The sequence below is a fragment of the Rattus norvegicus genome, chromosome 20 (assembly GCF_036323735.1).
Source record: "Rattus norvegicus strain BN/NHsdMcwi chromosome 20, GRCr8, whole genome shotgun sequence".
Classification (NCBI taxonomy): Eukaryota; Metazoa; Chordata; class Mammalia; order Rodentia; family Muridae; genus Rattus; species Rattus norvegicus.
The window spans coordinates 11,945,706-11,953,943 of record NC_086038.1 but is presented as its reverse complement, the minus strand read 5'-3'; the positions used below and the strand labels follow the sequence as shown (position 1 = coordinate 11,953,943).

Genomic DNA, 8,238 nt, shown 5'->3' with positions numbered 1-8,238 from the left:
TTGCCTCCACCTCCCAAGTGCTAAGATTACAGGGGCTGCCAACACTCTAGGTTTGCAGACCGGCGCCTCGTTAAGTCACAGGGAACTGGGCTCCTGTCGGTCACACTGCAACTTGTTGCTGTGAAAATGCTATACCCAGGGAGCCAAGTCAGTCACAAAAGCCACGTGTTGAGGGTTCCACTTGACAAGATGCCCGCCAACAGGTTAAGTCTTCAGAAATCAGTGGCTCCAGGTCTCTGGGACAAGGTGCTGGTGAACGACTTCTGGGGTGCTTTGTGGAGTTAACAGGGTGGGTTGTGGTTGAGAACCGGCTACGGTGCTCTTCTCGGTGAACGTCTCAAATGTCACCAGGATGGACACTTGAAAAGGGCTCTGTCGGTAGACATCCGACTGTCCCTGCTGGTGGCTGAGGGCAATGAGGCATCGATTACACAGTATGCTGTACTCAGGGACAAAGGCAAATGTTCATTAACTTTAGTTTTAATGGGTTGAAGTGTTAAGTGACGGGTGTGGTCCTGATGATGGATCCACATCACATTCCTGGAGGAAGAGCTGTCAAAGATGGATGGGAATCCAGCAGCAGCAGAAGCCTCCAACCTTGTAGGGACATTCCCCCCTGAGGGACCTCATGGTGGATTTACACATCCCGTAGGTACTTCATCCTTGGTTTTCCCAAAGCAGGATCCATAGACAATTCTGAGGGCCAAGCAAGGGTAGGGTGTGCTGGCCGATTTTGCGTCAACTTGACACAGGCTGTGGTTATCTGAAAGGAGGGAGTCTCAATTGAGAAGTTGCCTCTATAAGATCCAGCTGCAGGGCATTTCTTAATGAGTGATGGATGGGAGAAGGCACAGCCCATTGTGGGTGGCGCCATCCCTGGGCTGAAGGTCCTGGGTTCCGTAAGGAAACAGGCTGAGCTTGGACTGGTTGGTGGTCCCGAGTTCGGTAAGAAAGCAAGCTGAACAAGCCATGAGGAGCAAGCCAGTAAGCAGCACCCCTCCATGGCCTCTGCATCAGCTCCTGCCTCCAGGTTCCTGCCCTGCTTGAGTTCCTGTCCTGGCTTCCTTTGATGGTGAACTGTGACCCTTTCCTCCCCAAGTGGCTTGGATCTTAGTGTTTCATCCCAGCAATAGTGACCCTAACTAAGACAAATGTTTACAGAGAGCCTGGAGCCTGGGTAAAAGGTCGAGGCCCGTTTCCCGCTCCTGGCTACACCTGGCCTCTCTGGCATCCTGCAATGTCTCTGGCTTGGTCCAGGCCTCCGGACTTGACTGTGACCCCGGGAACCCAACAGTCCACGACTTTGGGAAATCAACATGAGGGAGACAAGCTAAGGAGATAGTATGATAGGGAGGATTTGTTTTTCTCTGCTCCTTGTAGAAAGCACCCTGGGGAACAGGGACAGGATGCTGGCTGTCTCGGAAAGAAACTTCTCTGTGTACGGAAGTGTAGTTTCAGCAACCCTGGGTCGGCATGGTTTAAAGACACATGGATTTGCTCTCACACTCCAAGGGGAGAGGGAAGGCAATGCCCCCATCCCTAGCCAAGGCCAGAACCAGGAGGTACCAAATCCCAGCCCAGTGGAAAAGCCAGAGCAGGAGGCCCACTGGCTGCCTCCTGGATCACCTGGGGCCCTGGATAGTGGCCATGCTGTGAGAGAGAGAAGGAAAAGGAGAGACACGGAAACAGACAGAGAGACAGGCAGAGGCAGAAACACAGAGACACAGATACACCGAGAAAGGGAGGGGGAGGGGGAGGGGGAGGGGGAGGGAAGCCCAGTGGTTTTTAGTTGTTTTTCCACCAGCCCCTGCAGCAGCCCCCACCCAGGGCTTGGCCGACTACCCTGGGCTGCCTGCCTCCCTTTCTCTCTGGTTCTGAGGAGATCCCCTGCAGATGTGTCCTCCTTATTGGGTTTATTTAGAGCTGTCTGACATGTTCCAGAGAAGGATGAGTCCCAGCAGGCAAGAGGAGGGTCAGCTTCCTGTGGGGGTTGGGCCTGGCCTTATCCTGGGCCTGGGAAGACAAGGGGCTCAGTTTAGGGGATCTCTCTGCAACTCTGGGCTGGCCAGAACATATCCAAAGTGAGTTAGCAGTTTTTCCTCTTGCTTTCAGAGAATGGGTACATCAACTTGGGATTCACCCATGTGTGGTTCCAGGGATGTACTGCCAAGCACGGGTAAGCTCCCGGCTCTCTCTGGGCTTAATGTTCTCTGAGACTTAGGCTGGAGCGACCATGAGCTACAGACCATGGTATGAGCTACGCCTCAGTCTCCTCTTGCAGGACACCCCAGGTAGTGTGAAACATCCTAGCTCTGCGGGCCAGTACTATGACTCCTAGCTGATCGTCCCAGGTATGACCAACCGTTCTTCATAGCTCTTCCCACAGCAGGCAACCCAGTGGCCTTATGCGTAGGCAGCACCTGGCCAGGGAGGAGCCACAGAGAGGTCCTGAGGAGGTGGTGTTTTGACAGCAGAGGTAGCTGCAAGTGAGGGGTTTCAGTCAACCACACTGGCATCAAGTTTCGTCTGAAAGAGGTGGAGTGGGGTGAACAGGTCAGGTCTGTGCGCCTTGAGACACCCCACCCTCCACCTTCTACCTGCTCAGGCAATGGAACTGTAGACGTAGGTTTCCCAGACCCTGTACTGAATCCCTTCTCAGGCCTAGGCCAGATGAGAGGCTCAGACAAACTTCACTTCGAGGGAGAAAGGACCCTTGGGTAGGGAGAGATGGTTCTTGCTCCTGAGGAGTGACCAGTGACTGGCTGGCTTCCACCATGAGGAATGAGAACCGTAGACACAGCATCCAACACTTCATATTTAGGGGTGCAAGGTTGGCCAGGACTAGTGCTGGAGCACCAGATGTGGGGTCCCTTTGAGGGCAATCTGTCTTCACAAAATACAGCCTTTCTCAGCTCTCCCCTCGGTCCTGACCACGGAAAGACCTGGATTCCCCAAGCTGAGCATTCCCCCATATGTCTGGGATGGTGGCCAGGCAAATGTATGACTTCCTGACTTGGCTCCCTTGGGCCCTTCCCCTCACCCTGAGGAGCGATTAACACGGTCCGGAGAGGCTCACCAACGCACGGGCCGCCCTGCCCTGGGTCAGAGATGTGGCAATGATTCCGCCAAGCAGGAACTGCTGGGGGCACAGTGCAGCAGCCTGGACCACATGTTCCATCCAGATGACGCTTCTTGGGGACAGAACTCATCTTTTGCCGCTTCCTCAGGGAGCCTTAGAGCCTAATGTGGGAGCTCTGGACTAGGAGGGGCGGGGTGGGATCTCCTCTGTCCTCAGTTGTGGGTGCCTTGTCTGCACACTCTGCCAGCATGCGGGGTGTCATTCTAAAGTTATCTTCTTACTTGGAGGTCATGCCCTCCCTTGCCTACCACATAGTAGGTCTCTAAAACCTACTACGCCTGAGGCCATAGGTATTGGTCATCAGAGGGAAGCCCGTCTCACAGGGGAGACAGAACTCATGGACCCCTAGCAGAACCTGAGTTCTAGAACCAAGAGGGGAAGAAGGAGACCCACAGGGTGGCAGGCGGTGACTGAGGACTGGGGGGCAGGCCGTAGACCCGTGCCTGATACGAGGCAGGCAGAGCGTCCTCTGTTCATGATGCCTGGCTTTCGTTAAAACCAGGAGGCGTGTGTAAACTATTTTCGTGGGTTGTCATGACACATTTAAAGATTTGATACTCCACTTCTTCTTTAAAAAAATTACTTGAGGGAATTCTGTAACCCGGTAACCAGCAGATAATAAGGCTGGATCTTCGGCCTCTCAAAGTTCCCACAGCCTCTGCCTCGCCTTCCTGCCCTTGGGGGCGTCATCAGTTGGAGCTGGCCTTGCTGCGGTCACATCTGTGGGGAGGGGAGAGATTTAGCGAGGAGATTAGGTTTTCGTCTGCTTTAATTTTTCTCTCAGAGATGCCTTTCATGTCGGACTCTCTACCACATCTTGGGAAACGTTCTCGGTGATTTTAAACGCCGCAACTCTGTATAAAGTCAGAAATTGCGTTTAAGCATTGGAGAAACACGCAGAATCCGGGGAACTGTCTAAGGTCTGGGCCTGCCTCTTCCCGTTGGCAGGTGGCAGAGTTTTGTTCTATTTGTCTTGGCTCTCATGTTTCCTTCCCCAATTCCCCAAAGAGAAGGCCCTTCACTGAAATTTGGTTTATGTTAACACCAAAATATGTACCAACTCGTCAGACCCCGGGGGGCAGACTGAAAGAAAATCTACATCAGAGTTTTAGCAGATCTAAAAAGAATAGCACTTAGTAAAATCCAAACTTCTCTCAGAACATAAAGTATTACGAGTAGCGACAGGAGGACATGTTCTGGCTCTGATCACGGGAATTCATCAACCGTTCGTAGCCACAGAAACCTGGTGCATGTTATGGTGTTTGCACCTTCCCGGGCATCTGGAAGCCCCACTTTGCAGAGGGTACGAGGTCTCCCCTGGGAAGGATGAAGCTCAGCTCAGGGTTCTGGTGACTTAGGGACAGCAGAGCGCCTCACCTCTTTCCTGGTGGCTTCCTCTGGTCTCAAACCCTAGGTTAGTGTAGTCTTCCCAGGCAAACCGTCTGTCCTGCCTGTGTTTACCTGGCCTGCCATTCTCTTCTGGCTTGTAGGTGTGTTTTAGATTACCTCGTGTGAACGTGACTTGACCCGTCCATCCTAACTTTCAAAATGTGAGTTTCCTCTACTTACAAAGTCGTCGTAATTTCTCACACATTTTAAACCTTTTATTAAAGATAAACTTTCTGCTTTGGGGATTACGATGTATTGGGGTTTCTCCACCCCTTGCCTTTTTCTTTTTTCTTTTTGTTCTCGACGGCTGATGGATGTTTTAAAATCTATTTTCCCAGGGTTGGGGATTTAGCTCAGTGGTAGAGCGCTTGCCTAGTGAGCCCAAGGCCCTGGGTTCGGTCCCCAGCTCCGAAAAAAAGAACAACAACAACAAAAAAAATCTATCCTCCCCCCCCTTTGGAATCTGATTTAGAAACTGACAGCCCCATCTCTGTCCCTTCCCGCTGACCGCCGATATCCCCTGGGGTTCTTTCTGGTGTAAGCTGACTCAGCCTCTGGATTCTCCAGAATAGAGTCCATTAGTTTCTTGTCATCTTGCCTTTCCAAGAGATGAAACTTCCCACATGTCTGCGTTACAGGCCGACACTTCCCACATGTCTGTATTCCGGGGCCTGCAGTTTGACCATTTTTTCTTAGGGCTTATCTCCTGAGACTCCTCTTTCTAGCTGTAAACACAGCCATTTGTTAGCTGGAGTAGTCTCTGGGGCTTGGAAATTCTTCTCTGGTTAACAAGTCAGTGCAGAACAGCTCTGACCGAATACCACCAGGTACCCTGCTTGCAGGCCACAGGGATGGCGTCTCTCAGGAAGTTTGGGGTCTGGACCAGCTCTTTAGACAAAAGTGGCTCACATCCCTCTCCATAAGACCTCCCCAGCCACCCTGTTACAGTTTCAGCCTCCTCCCGTTCAAGGCACTGGTCCCCAATCAAGTCCAGGTGGCGTGAACAGTACCTGGTTAAGTGTGTGGTTCTGGACACAGCTCCTCTTGTTCTGGAACATTTTGAGACAAGAAAAAAGTTATTTTCCACCCCCTTCCAGCACACAGACTTGTGACATGAATAGAAGACTCCCTGCAGACATGCTTAGAGAACACTGCTACCCCAGATCCTTGACTGGGTTCTGCTCATCTCCTGAGATCCTTTTCTGGTCTCTCGTTTCTGTCCCCGAGCTCACTGGACCTCCTGGGCCATACTGCTTTCATAGGAAATGACTAGAATCTGAGTCAAGTTTGAGGGCTCCAAGACTTGTGACTTGGCACATTTGTTCCCTCAGTCTGCATACACACATCCGAGGAAAGCCTCACCCATCAGCTCTGTCCCGTTGTAGCCCCCCTGTGACCTGCGATGGGGTCTGGACTTCAGCATGCTGTTTTCTTAGTACTTGTGGGAGGCAGACCTGTGGGTATCACTAGAGAACTGTGAGCTGTGTGGCCTCCAGGCGGGGCCCTGGATATTTCTGGGACAGTCTTAGCCTGTTTTTGCTGCTATAACAAAATACCACGAGTTTACAAAGCCCATGTGCGCCTCCCCGCTTTGGAGGCTACAAGTCTGAGATCGAGGTATGGCATCTAGTGAGGGACAGCTTGCTGTGTCCTCAGGTGGTGAGAGATGGTGGGGAGAAGGGTAAATGCTGTCCCCACATTGTGGAAAGTAGGAGATGGAGGAGAAGAGACATTCTATCTGCGAGTTCAGGGCAAAAGACTGGAGAAGAGAGTATGCCCCTTTTGCTGCTTTTGCAATGGTGCCAAGTTCTCCCCAGGCCAATTCGGAGGAACTTGCCTGCAAAACTGCTGTCAGAATTATGCTGCTGTGGTGGGACATTGTGGGAGGGGGCATTACGGAAGCTCCCCAATATAACTAGGGAGCAGAGTTAGCTTCATCTTTACTATGAATCCACTCTGCCCATTCAGTGGCTGAGACCGTCACCATACTCCACACTGAGCGCGGAGACCATGCCAGAAGAGGGGACTGGTCCCCCCACTTCCCTAAAGCACATCCCTGGCTGGCATAGCGCCTACGTCTGCTGACTCCCGAGTGGACTGTGTTATAGTCCCTGGCTGCCTCTTGCCATATTTTCCAGGGGTGGAGGAGGTTTATACGAGGAAGAAAGCCAGAGTGTAGCCCCCACCTTGCTTTGAGATTTTTTTTGGTTCCAGAATCTCCAGTCAGTGTTTTCCAGAAACGTCTGGCTGGCACTGCCGTGGGGAGGTTGGCCGTTGAGGAAGCCAGGGAGCCGCCTTTAGTACCGAGAAGAACAGTAAATGTAAAGGCCTCTGCGCCTCAGTGTCGCTAAAAGCAACAGTGCATGTGTGCGTTGGAAAGGCGTTCCGAATTCAGCCCCTTCATGATGAAGGCTCAGGAAGACGGTTGGTTCATCTACTGGCTAGTTTGGGGTCACAAGTTAGAGTCATCTGAAAGGGAGAAAACTCAGTTGAGGACATGCCTCTCCGAGATCCAGTTACAAGGCACTTTCTCAATTAGTGGTCAATAGGAGATAGCCCAGTCCATTGTGGGTTCATCCCTGGTCTAGCTCAGTCTAGCCCTGGGCTGATAGGCTTTTGTTGTTTAAGAAAGCAGACTGAGCAAGCCACAAGCAAGCCAGTAACTAGCACCTGGCTTCTACATCAGCTCCTGCCTCTAGGATCCTGCCCCGTTTGAGTTCCTGTCCTGACTTCTTTCATTAACGAACATCAATGCGGACGTGTAGGCTGAATAAGTCCTTTCCTCCCCAAGTTGCATTCTGGTCATGGTGTTTCACGGCAGCAATAGACCCCTAGCTGAGACAGGTCAGTTCAACACCAGTCACGAGGAGCTGTGTTGGTGACTGTCTTTATGTGCCATGCTGGTCTGCGGTTGTGTGGCGAATCGAAGCAGAAACAAAAGGCAGCAGGAACGAGGAAGCACATGCCTGGAAAAGACCAAATCTCCCCTTAGAGCCTGGAACCCATCCAGCCTTTCCTCCAGCAGATTCTCCAGAAATGGGAGCCACTTGTAAGCCACGCCAGATGCTGCGTTGCACCCTGAAAACATTCTCCCAAGATAACCTCCCACGTTGGAGGTCACGTGCACGCTGCACACTCAGGGCTGGACTCAAAGGTTCCCATAGGAGGGGAAATAAAATGGTGTTTTTTCCAATGTAGGGCCACAGAGTGTAGGCGCCGCACAGCATCATGGGATTGTGAGTGGCTTGTGCATAGCCAGTCCCATCCTCACCAACACTGGGTATTGCCAGCCCTTTATGGTTTAGCCCTGGGCTGGCATTTGAGTTGCTCTGTCCCTGCTGTGGCCACACTGGTCACTGTGGTTGACCACCAGAATTTATGGATCTTCTGGGAAGCGATTCTTTAAGTTGTTGCCTCACTTCATTGAGTTGTAGAGCCTCTTATGTACTATGAATATGTTATTATATATAAATATATAATATTTATTATATATACATTATAATACTGTATGTTATATATTTATATAACATATTTATGTGTATATAGTATATATACACCCATTTATATATATGTGTGTGTGTATGTGTGTGTGTATATATACATATATATACATATATATATATATACATACATATATATATATATATATATATATATATATTTGCTCCAGGACCCACATGATAGAAGGAAATAGTTGATTCCTGAAAATT

The 8,238-nt window shown here is 50.9% G+C and overlaps 1 long non-coding RNA gene across 2 annotated transcripts; it reads right to left on the bottom strand.

Moving 5' to 3' along the window:
- Positions 1–462: 462 nt before the first annotated feature.
- Positions 463–7,938, bottom strand: LOC120098922 (uncharacterized). 2 transcript variants are annotated; one of them, XR_010060776.1, is made up of 3 exons: positions 3,077–7,938; positions 2,363–2,526; positions 463–763 (listed from the first exon to the last, which is right to left on the bottom strand). It is a non-coding gene; the product is annotated as an uncharacterized LOC120098922 (long non-coding RNA). The 2 variants fall into 2 exon arrangements; XR_005497697.2 differs by having other exon boundaries at positions 2,421–2,526.
- Positions 7,939–8,238: the final 300 nt, after the last annotated feature.